Genomic DNA, 20,546 nt, shown 5'->3' with positions numbered 1-20,546 from the left:
AAATAATGTGTACAAATTGATGTGAGTTTGGGGTGCTCAGTCTGGATGATACTGTTGGTTCCTTCCAGTATATCTGTGAGGTTAGAATGTAGAAGTTGGAACTTGGTGAACAAGTCAAACTAATAACTTTGTCAAGGCAATGGCTTTAGCTGGGCAGTTCAGGGCTCATTAGCATCTCAGAGAATGAGCTAAGTGATGGTGTTCTCCAGGAAGAGGGGTAGGCATTTTCCCACCTGGTTGGAAGCTCTGTAATCCTAGGTAAAACAATAGCCAGAGCTGAATGTTGGGAGCTGGAAGACACAGAGACATGTTTAATTCTGTGCAGGACTTTGGGGCTCTTCTGGAAATCTAAAACAGAAGCAAGATCTATGGGGATGTTAATGCCCCACCCCCTGTCCCTACTGGGAATGCAGGAGGATGCCAGCACCACTCCCCCCCCCCCTTTTCATGCCATGGTGGGTATTAATCCACCACCAGAAGTAGCTTTTTCACAACACACACATGCACACTCCCCTTCCTACCAGGACTGGCAGAAGGAATCAGGACACTGAGAGCATAGAGATGAATGTACTAGAGAGGGATGTGTGCTTCCAGTTTGCGGTAAGAGTAGCTGGAGGGATGTCACAGGGGACTGAAGTCCCCCCACCTCTGACTAGTGAGACTTCACTGCTGCAGTGAGGATGAGGAGATGGGAGCATTGGGGGAGGAGGTGATGGGAGGTGCCATTTACTGTTTGGCCTCAAGTTTGCCCTATCAGATACCAGATTGCTCCTCCTCTTATTTTGAAATATAGGACATCTGGCAGTCGATCCCAGCTCCTTTCTATCAGGGTAATTTCCCTGCATGTGTTCCTTCTCCTGGGGTGGGGTGGAGTGGGGAAACCATCTCCCAATGGCAACTTTGGAACTTTTAGTGATTCTCATGATGGTTCTTGAAAATATGGCCTTCAAAGGCTGATAGGTTTCACACCTCTCTTTTATGACATAGATCAAGGGCTGCAGTGGCACTGACAAAGTCCTTCCCTGATGCCCATAGGGTCTTCTCCATTTCTCCCCTCCCCAGTGACATTAGGCTTAAAATAAGCATTCTGTTGTAGCCAATAGAATAGAACAAAATTTAAAAAATCCAGTAACACCTCAGAGAACAACTAAGTTTGTTATTGGTATGAGCTTTCGTGTGCATGCACACTTCTTCACACTTAGTTGGTCTCTAAGGTGCTACTGGAAGGATTTATATTTTTTTTTGACTATGGCAGAACAACACCTACCTGTAACTAGAACCAATAGAATAGGTTATGGTGTCTGCTTGGTTGCAATGTGATGTGGTACCCACAATAGTTTCTCCAGTTTGCAAATGTGCCTCCGGGCCCAACAAGGTTGGTTACCCTTCCCACAGCTACAGGTTGGAGATGCCTCTGCTTGAATTTCAGTCTGTAAGCAATGGAAGCCATCAAAAATCACAGTAGTGCCCTGGCATAAATCCCATCCATTACAACAGGGTTTGCAGAAGAGAATATTCCAGTAGACAGTGCCGTGTATCAATATGTAATCTAAAGGAGAGAACATGTTCCCATTAAAAAAAGTGCTCACTGATCTGGACAGGATGAGGTTTTGATGTTTTTGCTAACAGATGTCTAGCGAGGGTTGCTTTCTAACGGCTGTGCTTTAAAATTTGGGCCAATTCAGAAAAAATCAAACTGGCTTCTTTTGTACCCAGGTAAAGTTTTGCAGACATAGACCTGCCTTTAGTTAGCAGCACATTGCAATGCTTATTGTCTGCAAACATCCTTTCACTTTCTCCTGCACACTCCAATTGCCTGTAATGAATGTGGACAGAAGCAATTGGCTTGGCTTGTCACTGGAACTGAATAACCAATTGCGATACAGACAAGAACGAATAGTGATTACCTCTATCTCAGAATTGTTGTCTCTATAGCTCTAACAGGAGAGAGAAGAAGTGACAATTGATTTAGTGCAATAATATCGAAGAACTAATGAAAAAATAATAATAAGACTCAGACCAGTAAGAAGATGTTGCTTTCAGATTGCCTTTCTTCATATTAGCATCACATAAAATGACCTAGTAGCTTTGACCTTTACAAATAAAATAAAAAAAATAAGGTTGCAAGATAGAATAGAATATAGACTTTGGGGGGGGGGGCAGCTTTACCCATTAGGATCAATGCACACACCTCTTAATCCTTTTATAGTTCAATAAATGGACAGTGAGAGTTGTGGGGAATACAAACCACAAGATTACAAATAAGAAGAGAACTAAAATATAGTATTTGGCATTTTTCCACTGACCCTCTTATGCAGTAGAGACTGGGTGACTCATCCTCCTAATAAAATGTAACAGGAATAGAGAATTGTATTCAGCTGAATCAGCCCCCCCCCCCACCCTCCGCCACAAGAAGTTATGGGAATCCAAGTCCTTTCCATTGAGTTAATTTCATTTCAGCCCAGATCCTCAAACATTCTTCTTTCAACTGTAAAGAAAGAAGAAAGATTTACATGTGAGAAAGGACTACACCAAGGTAAGAATGGCAGATTCTTCCCACTAATTTTGTTAGGAAGAATAGCCAGTATCATTAAATGGGGCAATGCTGCATTATTAGGATGTTGCTGAAACTCAAAACTGGGTGATTCATAGGTCAGATCTATTAGGTTTTTTTAATACTTGGATGTCTACTGAGCCCTAACAAATCTTACCTTAAACCAAGATTGATTACAAGTTAATTTCTATTTTCTGTGCATGTGTGATCTGGATGACCAAACATCCAAACTAGCTATCTTTTTTTTCTCTCCCCCCCCCCTCTTTTTCTTCTTTTCTTTTTTGCTGTAACTCTTTAGTTTCTGTCCTGTTTGCAATGCACATTCTTGGCAACTTCCTGTATGTTGCTGCTATTGATAGCTGATCACATTACCATCCATGCATTTTTAAATTATTATTTTAAAGCCATCCAATGATGGAAATGATTTTTTCCCTCCCAACCTCAATTGTGGGACAAGTTGCCTTTCCCTCAGTGAAATGTTTCATTATGTTAGGTGATAGCAAGAATTTTGTCATGACTCTAGGCTGAAATGACATTGAGCAGAATCAGCATAGTGAAGGGGGTTGGGAGTGGCATATGGGACCTGGGTAAGGTTTCCCCTAAACTCATGTAGGGCATCTGTTTTTGTTTATTGCCAACAGAACAGAACAGAACAGAATATAATTCCACTTAAACACACACAGGCATAATGTGTACATACAAAAATCAGTAACATAATGTTAAAGTTATGAAACCGTTAAATCTACTCTAGGCATATTTATTCATCCATACATACATATGCATCCACACATGTATACAAACAAAATGGTAAACTCTTTGTTCACTCAATCAATCTTTATTGTTAATATATCAGATCAGCCCCTAGAATACAGTCAAGTGCATACAATTTTACAGTTTACAGGCAAACAACTATTTTGAATTAGCAAATCCATGCAAAAGCCTGCAAAAGAAGGGAAGAATAAAAATAAACAAAACATTTTTTTTAGCCTTCATCCAGAGTCTGAAAAAGAAATCCAAGTAGCTATTGGGGGGGGGGGGTACTACAATGCAAAACAAGTATTAACATTATTTTGGAGCATTTTTATGTGGAAAAGCTGTCCCTGGTTAGTAAAATGGCCCCAGAAACATTATATGGTTTCTGCCAACCTACAGACACTTTCTTAGAATCATAGAATCGTAGAATTGTAGAGTTGGAAGGGACTACAAGGATCATCTAGTCCAACTCACTACAATGCAGGAATTTTCACCCAAGTGGGGCTCGTACCCAGGACACTGAGAGTTTCATGCTCTACTAACTGAGTTATCCCTCAGAAGGGAATTTGTCAACATGTCAATCCTTCAGAAAGGCATTTGACAATTTGTCTATTAAGAAATGATGATGTGTTTTACTACCAATCTGCTAACATTGGCTAGGGTAACATGCCTTGGGCCTTCTTGGTTGTGGCACCCACCCTGTGGAACACCCTCCCATCAGATTTCAAGGAAATAAACAACTGTCTGATTTTTAGAAGACATCTGAAGGCAGCCTGGTTTAGGGAAGTTTTTAATATCTGATGTTTTATTGTATTTTTAATATTTTGTTGGAAGCCACCCAGAGTGGCTGGGGAAACCAGCCACTAATTTTATTATTATTATTATTGTTGTTGTTGTTGTTGTTACAAAATTCAATGCATTTCTAGGGCTTTTTATGCTGAAGGTGGGCTTTGTTTCCCAGAGTTCCCTGGGAAGAGGGATTGATTGTTAAACCACTCTGTGTATTGTAAATCTGCGAGGGGAATGCAAGTCTCCTAAGAACTCTCAGCACCCTTAACAAACTACAATTCCCAGATTTCTTTCGGGGAAGCCATGTATGTTTAAAGTGGTACATTAACTGTTTTAAATGTATCATGTGGATGAGGCCATATTCCATTGAACTAGGTGAGAATGCATTGCCTGGTCATTGATAATTTAGCCCGTATTCTATATGCTGCTTCAACATACGTGTTAGTTAAAAGTGTATCCATATCTTGCCTCTTGTTGAACTATAATACATTTCAACAATGTATACACCCCATTTCTGCCCATAATGTTCTATTCCTGCATGATATACCATATCAAATAGAGAAAATAGTCATATGCACTCCTCTTTCCCAAGGCTGACTCAAAATTGGGAAGGCTATTTTATAACACTTCTTTTCCTGAGGTTCTGCTTCTTCCCATGGATTCCCATGGATTACCATCAGAGCTAAAGAGCTCCAGTAGCTCAGTCTGTGTGCAATGCTTAAGGCAGTGCAAGAGGATGTGATAGCAATCTACCTGGAGAACTGTTTCTGAACTCCCCCTTCCCTTCCCCAAGCTCTCTAGAAGGTTTAAGACGAAGATTTCAACTACTGTCAGAATTCTCAGCAGGGATTGATTGTATTATCTTCCTAAGCAGGGTGGTAAGATGGGAAGGTGGGGTTTAATATAGATAGAAGCACTCTCTGAATATGTGTAGGTCCCAGACTTTTAAAGGTCAAAACCAGCATGTTTCCACTTAAACTGATGCCAGCAATTGCATTACCAGAACAGCATGATTTGATGTTTACATTTGCTCAGGTGGACAGAGGAAGCTGCGTTATATTGAGTGAGATGTTTGTTCCATATAGCTCAGCCATATTTTCACGAGGGATGAGGAACCTCTAGGTTTGTAGTCGGACTCCAGATTCCATCAACCCCAGCCAGCTTGGCCAATGGTCAAGGATGATGGAGTTGTTGTCCAGCAACATCTGGAGGGGTCCACATTCTGCACCCCGGTCTATACTGACTGGTAGCATCTCTCCAGTGTTCCACGGAAGTGTCTGTCACTGGCAGCAACTGTTGGATGATGTTTCACATATGGCACAGGGAAGAGAATTTCAGAATGTAGGAGTAATAGAGGAAAATGCTCATTTTGAGGCCACCAGTCTGCAATATTCTGCCATGAGCAATTTTTTCCCAGATGACATAGGTGATGTTACAGTTCTACACAGAGTCCTTTGGGTAACCTGGTTCCATATTGTTCAGAGTTTTATATGTTAGCAAGAAGACCTTGAACATGGCCCAATGGCTATTTCTCATAGGTATTAGTCTAGCAGGGGCGCGGGTGGCGCTGTGGGTTAAAGCCTCAGCGCCTAGGGCTTGCCGATCGAAAGGTCAGCGGTTCGAATCCCCGCGGCGGGGTGCGCTCCCGTCGTTCGGTCCCAGCGCCTGCCAACCTAGCAGTTCGAAAGCACTCCCGGGTGCAAGTAGATAAATAGGGACCGCTTACTAGCGGGAAGGTAAACGGCGTTCCGTGTGCGGCTCTGGCTCGCCAGAGCAGCGATGTCACGCTGGCCACGTGACCCGGAAGTGTCTTCGGACAGCGCTGGCCCTTGGCCTCTTTGAGTGAGATGGGCGCACAACCCTAGAGTCTGTCAAGACTGGCCCGTACGGGCAGGGGTACCTTTACCTTTACCTTTATTAGTCTAGCAAGCTTGTATTTGTGTTTGTATTTATCTATCTGATGCTTCAGAGTTGAGAATACTAACAGCCTGGCACTCTGTCCATCACAGCACTGGAAAGCTCTACCACTTCCATTGATGTTTCTGTCTCTGTGAGTTATTAGTAATAAATTTGTTTAATTAGTCTAGAATGAAATAATTCTGCTTCATGGTTTTGCTTTTTAAGAAAAAGATAGCCATTCACTTTCTGTACTTCCATGGACAATAGTTTTTGTTTTTTATAATAGGTGAGATGATTGTGTCAGAGCATGTTAGAAAGCAGTTGATGCACACACATAATGGAAATGTACAATAAATAAATTAAAATTAAAATATCATAAAATTATAAAACTTTACAAATGGCAAAATCTGAATACAATAAAATAAATTACAAATGCTCGGAGAAACAGAAACGTTTTCAACAGGTGGCAAAATATCAGAATTGTAGGTGCTTGTCTGATTTCAATAGGAACAGTGTTCCAAAGTATTGGTGCAATTATGGTCAAAACCTTAGCTTGTGTAGATACTAAACAAATAAGTGATAAATGAAGGACAATGAGGAGGACTTCTGTAGATGAACGCAGTGGTCTGGGACATGAAGGGACATCGGGTTCCTACAATTTACTGTCTGTGGACAAACACCGGCTCCCTTGGCCTGTAAAGCGAGAAGAGTGCCACAACCCCAGAGTCATCTGCGACTGGACTTAACTGTCAGGGGTCCCTTTATCGTTACCTTTTAAAGAATGTGCAACAATGACTGGATCTTGCCCAGTCATGACACCAATCTCCTTAGAAATGACAGCAGTGTGGTCAACCATTTCCTATTAGAAGTAACCATTTTATTTCACAATTTAATAGCAAATACTCCATTTCCTTTAAGACCAAATTCACACACCCCCCCCCCCCCAGTTTAGAAACATGCTCCCTTTGTCTTATAGCAGCAGAGTTACTCACTTTAGAAAAATCAAGTATTTTTCATGCTGCAAAACCTCAGTCTCCAGCTGTCACTCTTACTCTGAGCATCTCTGCTTTGCTTTCTCAGAGGCTTCTGTGTATACTCCCCCGGGAAATCTTTCTTGGCTCTCTAAAGCAAAACAAAAGAATCTTGATTTGAATAGGTCTGGCTGAGAAGCTCTTTCCCATCAGAAAGTAATCAAGCTGCAAAAACCTTGAGATAATTAATGCTACCAAAGCTTAGCCAGTTATTCTTAATTAAACAGCCCTTCTGTGAGAGATCTCATTTGTATTATATTCTCTCCCCGCCCCTCGCCCCCAGAAAGTAGGGTATGCAAGTGTTTGAGTAGTGGCTACAGTAGTGGTCTTGAATAAGGGGAGCAAGAATTAATTCCCCACTCATAGGCTGATTCACACATACATATTCATCCCCTGATGATGGGAATATCAAGCGATGACTTGCATGTGTTAATGAGGCATCTCAGTTCTAACAAAAGAACCTTCACACTACTTACAGTGTGTTTCAATCTGAAGCAATCCATACTATCACCAAGTGCAGAGAATCCAGTGATGTCCAAGCATGTAAACCAGTTTGACATTTTAGCTCTGGTCCATAGACAACCTTAAGCATACCATGGACTGATGTTGTCAGGGAGGTCCAATTGTTGCTAACCCAAGGCTTCTCAATATAAGATTCTATAATATAAGGTAATAAGGGCCTGTCTGCACTATACATTCAAAGTACTTTAAGCAGCCATAGCCCACCCCATAGAATCCTGGGAACTGTAGTTTGTTAAGAGTGTTGGAAGTTGTTATGAGAGCCCTGTTTCCCTCGCAAAGCTACAGTTCTCAAAGTGATTTGACAGTCAAACCCTCTTCCCAGGGAGCTCTGGGAATTGTAGCTGTTTGGGGGATACAGGGAACTTCTAACAACTCTCAGCATTCTTAGCAAACTACAGTTCCCAGGAATCTGTGGGGGAAGCCATGACTGTTAGAATTATATGATACTTCTTTAAGTGTATAGTGCAGATGGGGCCTAAGATGGCCCTCTAATCAATGGCACCTCAGCAATGGAAAATCCTCCCCCATAAAGTTTTGCATACGCCACAACTGTCCTGAAAATGGGACATCCATTTTTTTCTTGCAAGAGTACAGAGCTCAAAAATGCACATTTTTGGGCACCACAATTTTGCACCACAATCTCACCCCCAAAAGCTGTTTTCTGGGCTACCATCTTCTGCAGCACCCCAAAACACATGAGAGCACAGCCCTGAAAATAACACATCTTTCAGGGCTGTGATCTCGTGTTTGTCATGTGATTCATCTGGGACTTCAGCCCCAGAAGATGTTCACCCCTGTTTTTCGCATTGGCGTCCTGGAGTTTATGGTCTTGGCACCTACACTCTATTTTTTGGCAGCATCTGAAGATGGTTCTCTTTCTCCAGGCCTTTGAATTGGCTTTTGAATATTTGCAGAAGATATGAAAAACAGATGTGTGGATATATGTGACAAGTTTTGATCATGTTTTATTGTTATACTGCTGTGTTCTGCCCTGGAAGCATTTATGATGAAGGACAGAATGTAAAATGTGTGTGTACCTTAAAATGTACTTGTTAGTATACATTATTTTAAAATTTATCTTAGGTTTCTTAAGATTCATCTGTTTTAACACCCTATAAATGAAAGGCTGATTGTGGTGACTTGTTGTAAGCCTAGGCTTGGAGTGATTCTCTCAACCCAGTTCCATATCTCTTTTGCAGATGAGCTGTGCCATATGTTCCACTCCACTTCTTTGCCTGTGCTTGGAGAAATTTTCCTATTAGTCTCATTTGGATATGCAACATGTTATGCATCCCACTCTCACATACCTCATGAGGCTCAAAAAGTTGCAAAGTCTATCATTCTTTCTGTAGTTGAGGTGCCTTGAAAGAAAACAAATTCTTTATTTTAAAATATCTCCATTTGTTGGGCAAAAGACATAGTAGAAATATCTGCCCATTGTGCCAGTTATTATTCTGGGTGTGTGTGGGGGGAAAGTCATTGACGATAGTGCTGGGACTCCAATCCAGATTTGTGTAGGGTTTACTATTTAGCCTTATCTTCTCCTGAAGATATCTCAAAAGGCAGCAGAGAGTTTAGGATCAAAGTTTTCCTTCTCCTAGATGGGCTACCTTTGCAGGTGGAGAAGCCCACCTGCCACTCACTTTCCTCTACACCACATGCAGAAACCACCTTCTGGACTGTTGGACCCACTATTGGCCTCATCTGCCCAATCTGTCAAAGCCTGTCTTCACATGCAGAGGAAATCCCTAACACATGGAAGGTTTGATACCCATTGGCCACTTTCACCTGGTTTAGCCAGCCACTTATAACCAATTCCTGGGGTGTGGCCATTGTTGCATGCTGACAGCTTCTAGGAGCCACAGATGAGAGCTGAGTGCAGGGTAGCAACAAAAAGTGGACAGACTACCCCCGAAGGAGTACAATGTGTCCCGCAACAGAGGTACTACCCCTCCCCTAACACCTCATTCACCTAAAATACACCCACACACCCAAACACATTCAGGGACACAGTCAACTGGGGTGTGGGTGTGTGTGATGGTGGGGAGAATCCTTTTGTTGTTCACTTTCTCTTTATAATCTTGTTAAGCTTTCATAAGGCTTTCCGATTTACAAGTAAGAATTCATGTCTTTAAAAGCCCCAGGCTGGATTTAAATCCTTTGAAGAGAATGGAGGTCAATGGGGTATAACTTTGGGGAGATTCTGTCTCGTACTTTTATTTGTAAACTCTATCACATGTTGTGTCAGTTCTGTGGGGACTCAAACAGCCATAGAGAGGAACATGAAGGATGGGAGGGCTAATTTTTTTCCATGTAGATTATGTAGTGATGATAATAAACAGAAATGAAATAAAGGGAAGTCCCCATCCACAGACATGAACGTGCAATTTAGTTCTGTCTGTGTTCTGGTGTAGTAAATTCAACACATTTCACTGCATTAGTTAAATGGCATTTCCATTCTGCTAAGAACTAATCAGCTTTATCTCAAACTTACCATTTAACACATCAAAACACAACGTGAGAAAGGAGTCTTTGTCCACTAATATAGAACCTCCCATACATTGTTAAGCATTTGAAGTTTTAGAAGTGCTATAGTGGGGGAAAACAGACTTAGAATTCAATAGACGTGGTGCAATAGAGAAAAACTGGAGTAAAGGGATTGGGGGAGGGGAAAACAAATTTGAGCACCAATGCTCATAAAGTCTTCTTTCTAAGCTGGCATCTGGCTAAGATCAGCAGAAGATGTTATGCTTCATGAAGCAAAGGACAAAATGTCAGTTCCATTTCATGTACAGAATCCAGCTGTATTGGCAGTTGAAGCTTACCTCAATGCTGGTGACAGGACAGTGGCTTCTACTACACCCAAAGCCAGACCACTGCCAGCACCTATCATGTACATACCCTTGCATCTAGCAGGCATCTGGCCTGCTATCTAGTTAGACCTTTGGTTCATCTAGCTCAGCTGTATCAAGAGAAACTAGTTGTGGCTTTCCAAGTTTGCAGGCAAGCGACTTTTGAGGCCTTACCTGGACATACCAAGAATCAGACATTATAGCTTGTGCTCGCAAAGTTTGAGCTCTACCACTCATCTGTGGTTCTTCCCCTTGTGAAAACAGTTGAGAGAGAAGCAGAGATGAACTTACTAACCCCACACCGATGCCCACATCTCTGTTGGTTCTGTTTCTGAGTTTTGTGCATTGAATAGGAAGGTCTAGTAGGGCAAGAGTGGGGAACACTTGGCCCTCCAGATATTGCTGAACTACAGCTCCTATCACCCCTTGCAAGTATGACCCATTGCCAGGGGAAGCAGTTCCCCACACCTGGTGTAGGAAGATGTTTCAAATGTTCAAAGGAAATTTTTGACATTAGGAGTAGGGGAACCTTTTTTTTATCAGAGTGCCATATTCCCTTGTGGACAACTGTCTGGGGCACACATTCCAGTGGTTAGCAGTGGGAGGAGCAATAGATAGGTCTTGAGCTTCTTAGAGGAAATTTGGGCGATAAATGTAATAAGAAATAAAGAAATAACAATGCGCGTGTGCAACCCATAATACATGTGAAGCCTACCCTGAAAGGTATCACTTCTCAAAACTCTCATCTTTCCTTAGAATTCCTACAAACGATTCAACTGAACAGGGACCAGCATGTTTCCCTTGGGTTTCTGCTGAAGTAGCAACTCTAGTTTTTATGGGTTGGCAGAGGTCTGCGAGTATTTCTGAGTCACAGAGGAACATGAAATGATGGGGATGGTTTTTGTTTTGTTTATATACCGCTTTTGGTCACAAATGACGCCAAAGTATTTTTCATTTTTCTTTAAAACAAACAAAAACCATATAATTCCAAAACACAGAGCAAAATTAAGAGAGAGAGATGATATATGTCAATGTATAATATAAGCAACATTAATATCAATAATAAAAGCACAATATATAAACTGATATATAAAATATATCAGAAATATCCAAAATAAGATCACAAACAAAACCAAAGGCTAACAAACAATCTAACCATAGCCACTAAAGTCTAGAAAAAATAAGTAAATTTCCATCAAAACTCCCAACAAATTGCCTCTCATGACTCCAGGTGGATGCATACTACCTTATTAGAACCATTTGGTTCTTCCTCTTGTCTTTCTCCCTACACATCTTGCCTCCATTGGTGTCCTCTTCATCTTATGCTCTAACTGCTCACCCCCAGTTGAGAGCTAGAAGACAAGAGTCAGCACCTGGGGAGCTGAGAGTAGAAGAACTAACAGTCTCAACTGTTGTCAGGATACCCAGCATAGCTTCTTCCATCAAACAATCAGATCCATCACTCCAGGAGCCCTTGGCAAGGACCAGCCTTATATAGTACCTGGGAAAATGGGAGAAGAAGAATACTCTCAATTGCATTGTCAATTGATTCTCTACCAGTGTTCCAGAAATGCAGTACATGTTTTGTGTCATGATGATCTCAAATAATCCTTATCTATATGGTGTGTTTCTTTAGTGCACACATCTCAGAAAACCGTGTTCTATCTGTGCCTTTGTACTTTTTGTACACTAAGCTAAAATACAATGGGAATTGTTGAGTTGTTGTATTCTGGCACTCCATCTCACAGTAATTTGACTGTGAAATAATTTTAAAAAGTAGCCCTCAGATAGTCTGAATGCCCCCTCTGTGGGAGACATTAACACTGTCAAATTTGATCTTGGCCCAATAGTTGACATTTTCTATTCAGTCTTTTGTTGAGTCCTGAGATTTCTGGATGCCATAGGACTCCATTTTGAATTAAAGCAGAATCCCTGGAGGTTTTAATTGTGTGCCTCCCACAGTCTATAGTCCATGAACAAGATCTGCTTTTATTAGCAATAATTGAAGTTGCTAAAATCAAGAAAAGAACTGATGTGGCTCCACACTGTGAAACCATTCGGTGACAGCACTAATACAGAAGACTGTAATTAGGTAGCTAAAGAGAACTTCAGAAAAGAAAACTACATACTACCAGTCCTTCAAATAACAAAAACACAAAACAACAATAATAATAATTGTGAACAACATGAACATTTCTGATGTGGTAGATTTACTTCCAGTTTTATCACAACAAAAGGACTGATTTTGTTTGAAAGTGCATGCAAATCAGTTTTCACCATTTTATTCTAGGGGAAGACAGCACACATCCGTTATGTTAACTATTCTTGGTGATTTTTAGTTGGAATTTCATTGCTTTTTATTTCTCAAATATTGTATTTTATGATATTAAATTTTGAATTCTGCAGAATCTATTGGTAAATCTCTGGGAGATTTGTAGTTAATTGGCAGGAGTTTTTTTTCACTTCCAGCTTGTGAAAACAAAGAACAGATATCTTTTCACACCAGGCTATAATTGGTTTCTCATTGGTTTCTAGAGAGGACAAAGTAGATATCAGGCTCATAAGCCTGAAGTATGTGCTCCCCTCGTTTAGTGAACATTTAAGAATGTGCATTAAAACAATTGGGAATCTCCCTAAAGATTTTCCAATAGGGAATCAGATGATAAAACCTATACTATGTTTGTAAATGTGTACACTGGGAGTCAACCCCATTATACTCCATGGGTCCAGCATTGGTCTAACATTGTTGTTGTAGTTTAGTCGTTTAGTCATGTCCGACTCTTCATGACCCCATGGACCAGAGCTCGCCAGGCATTCCTGTCTCCCACTGCCTCCCGCAGTTTGGTAAAACTCATGTTGGTAGCTTCAAGAACACTGTCCAGCCATCTCATTCTCTGTCGTCCCCTTCTCCTTGTGCCCTCCCTCTTTCCCAACATCAGGGTCTTTTCCAGGGAGTCTTCTCTTCTCATGAGGTGGCCAAAGTATTGGAGTCTCAGCTTCACGATCTGTCCTTCCAGTGAGCACTCAGAGCTCATTTTCTTCAGAATGGATAGCTTTGATCTTCTTGCAATCCATGGGACTCTCAAGAGTCTCCTCCAGCACCATAATTCAAAAGCGTCAATTCTTCGGCGATCAGCCTTCTTTATGGTCCAGCTCTCACTTCCATACATCACTACTGGGAAAACCATAGCTTTAACTATACGGACCTTTGTCGGCAAGTTGATTCTCTGCTTTTTAAGATGCTGTCTATGTTTGTCATCACTTTTCTCCCAAGAAGCAGGCATCTTTTAATTTCACGGCTGCTGTCACAAGGCTCCAATTACCATATTTTTTGCCCCATAGGACACACTTTTCCCCTCCAAAAATGAAGGGGAAATGTGTGTGCATCCTATGGGGTGAATGCAGGCTTTTGCTGAAGCCTGGAGAGCGAGAGGGGTCGGTGTGCTTCGCGCAGATCTCCGCAAGCTGTGGGAGCCCGCGCTGGGCTCCCGCACCTTGCGGAGAGTTGCCTGCATGCCAAAGCCTGGGTGTGCTGAGAGTTGCCTGCATGCCGAAGGCTGCGTGTGCTGAGCTCAGCGCGCCCAGACTTCATGCAGCTCTCCGCAAGGCGCGGAAGCCCGGCGCTGGGCTCCCACGCTTGCGGAGAGTTGCCTGTTCTGGGGTCTGGGGTCGGAGGAAGCTTGGGCTTCCCCTACCCCAGCCCCGCGCCTGGGGGGGAAAATAATTTTTTCCCCTTTATTCCCCCCCCCCAAAAAACCTAGGTGCGTCCTATAGGGCGAAAAATACGGTATGTTCTTGATACCTCCATATTCACTCCCCATAATGTGTCTTAGCATGGAAAGAGGAGCCCAGCATCAACTCACAGTATCATAGAACTGTAGAGTTGGAATGGACCCTGTGCAATGCAGGAATATGCAGTTGCCACATAAAGGGTTCAAACCTGCAACCTTAGCATTATCAATACCATGCTCTAACCAGCTGAGCTATCCCTGTCCTGTATTCTTCCACCTCATTCAGCTACATGTGTAGACCCAACCAGAATGATGGGGTAGGAGTGGACTGTAGGACTACTTAGGTGCAGATCAGACTTTTGAAAAATATACCCCTATAAATAGAAAAATTGCACAACAGAGAAAAGGTAATTACTCTTTGATCGTTTACAGGAAGTTTCCCAGTAAGTTGTGCCAATGAAAACAAAACAAAACTTGTCCAACTATAAGATACTTGATCCTTTGATCATTAGTCATGAGAAGGAAAAAGAAGCAGATGGTGTCACTTGGGGTTTGAGTTTCTGTTTGCAGCTGCGGCTGAATGGAATGACAAGAGTTTTGAAATTCTTTTACGAATTTGTTTTAAATAAAAATCAAAAACTGACCTTTACTTAACAATTACAAATTTGATTTTACTGGAGTGCAATTTAAAATTTACAAAGGACCAACAAGATTGCATAACCCCCAGACTTTGACAACTCAACCTGCCCACCATAATGTCCGTCATCAGAGGTGCATGACAGTTGTTAGCAATGGTGGCTATCAGGATAGACAATAGATGCTTTGCTTAACACTTTCACAGTCAATGCCAATGCCATTACATTGGAGTGGAGGCTGATGGACCAGGGGGGAAAGTGTAGTGGGTTCAGCATTCCTGTTCTAAACACAGGCCAATTTCTGATCTTAAAACATTGACATGCTACCCAGCTCCTTTCATCTGAAGGTGTTTCTTGGAATGTTCCTGTCAGCTGCTAGACAGTGTAAACAGAACAAGGTAGATGGATCAGTGGTCTGACTCAATATAAAGCAACTTTCTAGAGTCCTACCATTTGGAAATTGTAAAAGTTAATGCATAACTATATTGTGAACCACATACATTCAAACCTTGGTTGTCAAACATAATCTGTTCTGGAAGCCCGTTCAGCTTCTGAAACGTTCAGCAACCGAGGCACAGCTTCCAATTGGTTGCAAGAGCTTCCTGCACTCAAGTGGAAGCTATGATGGACAGTCGGCTTCTGAAAAACGTTCGAAAACTGGAGTCTTTACTTCTGGGTTTTCAATGTTTGGGAGCCGAAACATTCCAAAACAGAGCCGTTTGGGAACCAAGGTTTGACTGCATTAGTTTTGATCAGATTGGTTCATATCCAAATGCGGAAAAACTGAAATCCTTAAGCAGTCCTAGCTGTCGCACAGTCTCCTTAAAGTGAAATTTAAAGAATATCAAATCAATTTTGATAAGACTAGTAATATTTCTCTGAGGCACTATTTCACTTACCTATTTAGAATGTTTAGAATTTTATGGGGACTTACATAGAGTATCACTCCTACTACACACACACACACACACACACACGTAAGCAAACCCTCTTGACAATCCTTTTGATTTACATGTAAGCCTTAAACTACTTCTGTGACATGTGAAAATATTAAATAAAAATTAGTATCAGTTATACATCTACAGCTCCTTCCTAAGACCCAGATATTACCTAGTTCTCCCTCTCTCTCTCTCTTAAAAAAATATTTATATGTCTTTTCTGGACAAAGCATTTATAAAAATCACATACATGTTTTTGTTTCAGCCACTATCCGACACACACTTGAATTCAGTATGTTTGAATTGGCATTGGATTGTGGCCATAAATTTGTAGTAAATCTTAATCAAGGTAATTTTGAAGGTGATGCATTAAAAGTGTTGGGAAATACTCTCTTATCTGAACAACATAGGAACATAAGCGTGCAGCCGATATGGATAATTGTAGCCTGAAGATATTGTTTCATCCAAGGGTCTTATCTCCTTTACTCCCTTTTCCTTGCCTGAGTAGATAACCCTGTGTTTAATTTGTCCAAACGACTTCATAAAAATATATGTGTTTGGTAACATAACACAGAGTAATTTAAACCACTCAGTTTTAAAGGTAACTTGCACCTATATTTCAGAATACACTGCTAAAGAATCAGTGCCGGATTACCAAATAGGCAGAGTAAGCACCGACCTATGGGCACCATGCCTTTTAGGGGCCATGCAACAACAGATATTGATTTGATCTTGAAATTGGTTTACTAAAATAGTTGGTTGGTAAAGTCAAAAACATATTGCGTGTTGAGTCCCACAATGCCACCCCCAAAAAATTCACACTTCACACATCAATTTTTGTTTAGGTTTTTGGCATAATTTTGGCCACAACTTTATTCAAATACAAAAAATGTGAGTGGTTGCTTAGGCATTGGTTATGACTATCTGTCCTTGCCCTCAGGGACAGAGCTGGTCTTCCGGACTCCAACGGAAGCCAGCGTGGGAAGCAAGTATTGGGTGAGAAAATGAAGCTGGGCATCAGTCCCTCACTTCTCACCCTCATGTTCCTGTGGGGCTTGCACGGCCCAGGTCCGATGCCAGGGACAAGGACGAAAACAATGGCAAGCCCCTGGATTCCTTTAACGGAATTCCCTTTCCACATCATTTGGAGGGGTAGGCACTTACCCCTCCAAGCACCAATTTAACCAATGCCTAACCGCCAACCTTACAAGTTGTGACGATTTGCTACGCGGTAGGCGAAAACGAAATGGCACCAGCCAATCAGCCAGATGGCAAAATTCCTACCGAGCCCCTGCTCCAAGGCAGACGACCCCATGACAGGCAATAGCAAGGTCAACCTATCAGAAACCACCCTATTAAAGGGAGGGAGGGCGGGTGATCCGCTGCAAAACGGCCAAGAGGCCGTGCTAACGTCTGTCCCCTGTATTTATAGACTTTGACCCCTCCTCTCAATTAGCAACAATCAATACTCCCCAGCAACCCATTTAACCATTTAACGGCTGGGTTCCTTTCAAAAAATGCCAAGTCATGGCAAGGTGGCCTGTTCCCCCAACCGCAACACGTGCTCTCTTTTAGGGAGAACACGCTTTGCGTGTTGAGTCCCACAATGCCACCCCCAAAAAATTCACACTTCACACATCAATTTTTGTTTAGGTTTTTGGCATAATTTTGGCCACAACTTTATTCAAATACAAAAAATGTGAGTGGTTGCTTAGGCATTGGTTATGACTATCTGTCCTTGCCCTCAGGGACAGAGCTGGTCTTCCGGACTCCAACGGAAGCCAGCGTGGGAAGCAAGTATTGGGTGAGAAAATGAAGCTGGGCATCAGTCCCTCACTTCTCACCCTCATGTTCCTGTGGGGCTTGCACGGCCCAGGTCCGATGCCAGGGACAAGGACGAAAACAATGGCAAGCCCCTGGATTCCTTTAACGGAATTCCCTTTCCACATCATTTGGAGGGGTAGGCACTTACCCCTCCAAGCACCAATTTAACCAATGCCTAACCGCCACGGAGCCCCACGGCTCACCGCCAAACCACTCACAAACCCAGCCAAGCCCTCAGCTTGGCCACCACTGCACCCAGCCACGCCTCATTCCCTGAGGCTGAAAGATGCACGCCATCCGTTCTGAAAAAGGATGCAGCCTGAAAAAGAATCTCCGGGTGAGAAATCACATCTCCACCCAACTCAAAAATTTTCCTGGACACAGCGGAATTGATGCGTTTTCTGGCCCTTTCCGTGGCAGCTGGGCAACGACTGCCCATCCAAACACGTCGCTGCAACAGCTTTGACCAAAATATTTTCGCTGTCGGCACCAGTGCCCGCAGCGTCTCCAAGTCCGTCAAGATTGCGGAGCGTAATGAAAAACAGTCCATGGAAACCAGGTCGTTCTCACCCAGTTGTACTACAATAGCCGTGGGTGGCCCTTCCTGCAGCAATTGGCTCCGAATCTGCGGCAGGAACTCTGACCAGCGCATACCCCGTCGGGACAGCCAAGACACCCGCACGTGTGGAGGAAGGCCAAGACCTGGACCCATTCCGGACTGCCGAGCAGCGACGCCAGCCCAATGGATGATGCTGTGCCCCACCATCCAAATGCGTACGACTGCCATTCCTAAGATAAACAAAGCAAAACCATGTAAGACACCAGCTGTTAGCGAACATAACCCTTAAACGCATCCGACTTCCAGCGGCCCAAATCCTTTATTCTGGCGGCTGACAAACCCCAATGAGCCGCCGTCGTGGCAGCCCCAATCCTAAAAGAATGGGGCGCGAAACCCTCGGCCGTGCCACCACAGGCCAGAATCGCCTTGCGCAGCACCTTAGCAAACTGCTGCCTTGTTAGAGGCAACCCATTCTGGTGCCTAAGCAGAGGACCATCCCCAGGGGTACGAAGCGTCAGGAACTTGCTGAGGTCTTTTACTGGGCAGGGACCTGCTTCCCCTGTAGCAGGGAGACGAATAAGGGCCCCCCTACCTCTTTGATCCGTCTTTGAATTCCTGATAGTGATTCTCAGTTCAACTGGGGATAACTGCACGTCCTGGAGCAACAGGCCCCTGGAGCGACCATCCCTATGATCCTCCACCACGAGTTCCCCCACTCTCAATGCTCCAAAGAAAGCCAGAGAAAAGGCAGCCGAAAACAGGCGAGCCTCATACTTGGACCAACATACCCCCCGCAACTTGCTGCGCATGTTGCACAACAGTTCAAATGAGACTGGGCGCCTTGTAGTGGGCCGAGAAGGAGCAAGTCTACCCCAACCTTCAAGGGCCTTGCGTACAATAAACTTCGCACAAGGGTCCTTATCGAAAAGCGTTTTACAGAAAAACGCTATAGCAGCTGCCTGCATCCGAATTGTCTTCGCTGCCCGTCCCAACTGCCATAAATGCGCCAAATATCTCAACACCTGCGAGGAGGTGGGCGAAACCCCTTGTATTTCACATGCTGACTGACGCATAAATGTCAAAAAATCAGTCCAGGCTTTTGTATATGATCTGAGGGTAGAAGGGGAAACAGATGCCGCTACTCCCTGCAAAACTAATTGCTGCCAAGGTTCCAGAGATGTTCCGGGAAATATTCCGGATGTATCCGCGCCTCTGGAACCAGGAGTCTGAACCGCTCCATCTGCAAACGGGACAGAGCATCAGCAATTTCATTAGACACCCCCGGAACAAAGCGCGCCGAAAACACTATATTACAACGCAAACAGTGTAACACAAAGGCCCGTAAGAGGGCCGACACCCTGGGGGAGCGTGACGACAGCTTGGCCAGCACATCAACCACCGCCTGGTTATCAGTCCAGAAGCAAATACGACGGTTCCTGAACTCCTCTGCCCACAAATGCACTGCCACTGCAATGGGAAAAAACTCGAGAAAAGTTAGGTCCCGCGTAATCTCTCCTCCCCGCCATTCAGGCGGCCAACGCTTGGCGCACCAGCGGCCCTTCCAATAAAGGCCGAAACCCAGGGACCCCGCAGCGTCTGATTGCACTTGGAAATCATTCTGCAGATTTAACGTGTCTTGCCAAAGCGACACCCCATTGAATTCCTTCAGGAATTCCAACCAAATGCCCAGATCAGCTTTTACCCCGCTAGAGAGGCGCACTCTATGATGCGGGGCTCTCAACCCTGCCGTGAGCCGTGCCAGGCGAGAACAGAAGGGGCGGCCAGGAGCCACCACCCTGCACGCGAAGTTCAGATGCCCCAGAAGAGACTGAAGCTGCCTGAGAGACACCTTTGTCATAGGGAGCAAGTCCTCTATGACCCTCTTTAAGGCCACCAGCTTGTCGCTTGGTAAGCTGGAAGTTTGAGCGACCGTATCCAAGAGGATACCCAGGTAAGTGAGCTGAGTGGACGGGCCCTCCGTTTTTTCAGCTGCTAGCGGAACCCCCAGTTCCTGTGTGAGGTCGGCAAACGCCCGCAGCAACACCGAGCAATCGCCGGTATCGCAAGCCGAGGCCAACAGAAAATCATCCAAATAATGCGTGACCCCGCATAGTCCGGTTTTAAATTTGAGGGCCCATTCTAAGAAGGTGCTAAATGATTCAAAAGCCGCGCACGCTATAGAACAGCCCATAGGCATGGCTTTATCAAAATAATAATTGCCCTCAAATTGGAAACCTAGCAGCCAAAAGTCATCCGGATGAATTGGCAAGAGACGAAATGCGGACTCAATATCGCACTTCGCCAGCAAAGCGGCGTGGCCAAACTTCCGAATCATTTTGATTGCCTGATCCAGGGAAGCATACTTTACGGAGCAAAGCTCCGGGGGAATCACATCATTGACGGATGTCCCTCTGGGATGCGACAAATTATGGATCAAACGGAATTCACCTGGGGCTTTC

General features: G+C 43.6%; 1 long non-coding RNA gene across 1 annotated transcript; it reads right to left on the bottom strand.

The window, feature by feature from the left end:
• Nucleotides 1-2,444: 2,444 nt before the first annotated feature.
• On the bottom strand, nucleotides 2,445-8,909 carry LOC310683084. Its single transcript, XR_014514278.1, has 3 exons — nucleotides 8,856-8,909; nucleotides 6,988-7,117; nucleotides 2,445-2,488 (listed from the first exon to the last, which is right to left on the bottom strand). It is a non-coding gene; the product is annotated as an uncharacterized lncRNA (long non-coding RNA).
• Between the last annotated feature and the right edge of the window lie 11,637 nt (nucleotides 8,910-20,546).

This window comes from Podarcis tiliguerta (assembly GCF_965153285.1).
Source record: "Podarcis tiliguerta genome assembly, chromosome: 8".
Lineage (NCBI taxonomy): Eukaryota > Metazoa > Chordata > Lepidosauria > Squamata > Lacertidae > Podarcis > Podarcis tiliguerta.
The sequence above is the reverse complement of the archived record's forward strand: the minus strand, read 5'-3'. Positions and strand labels throughout refer to the sequence as shown.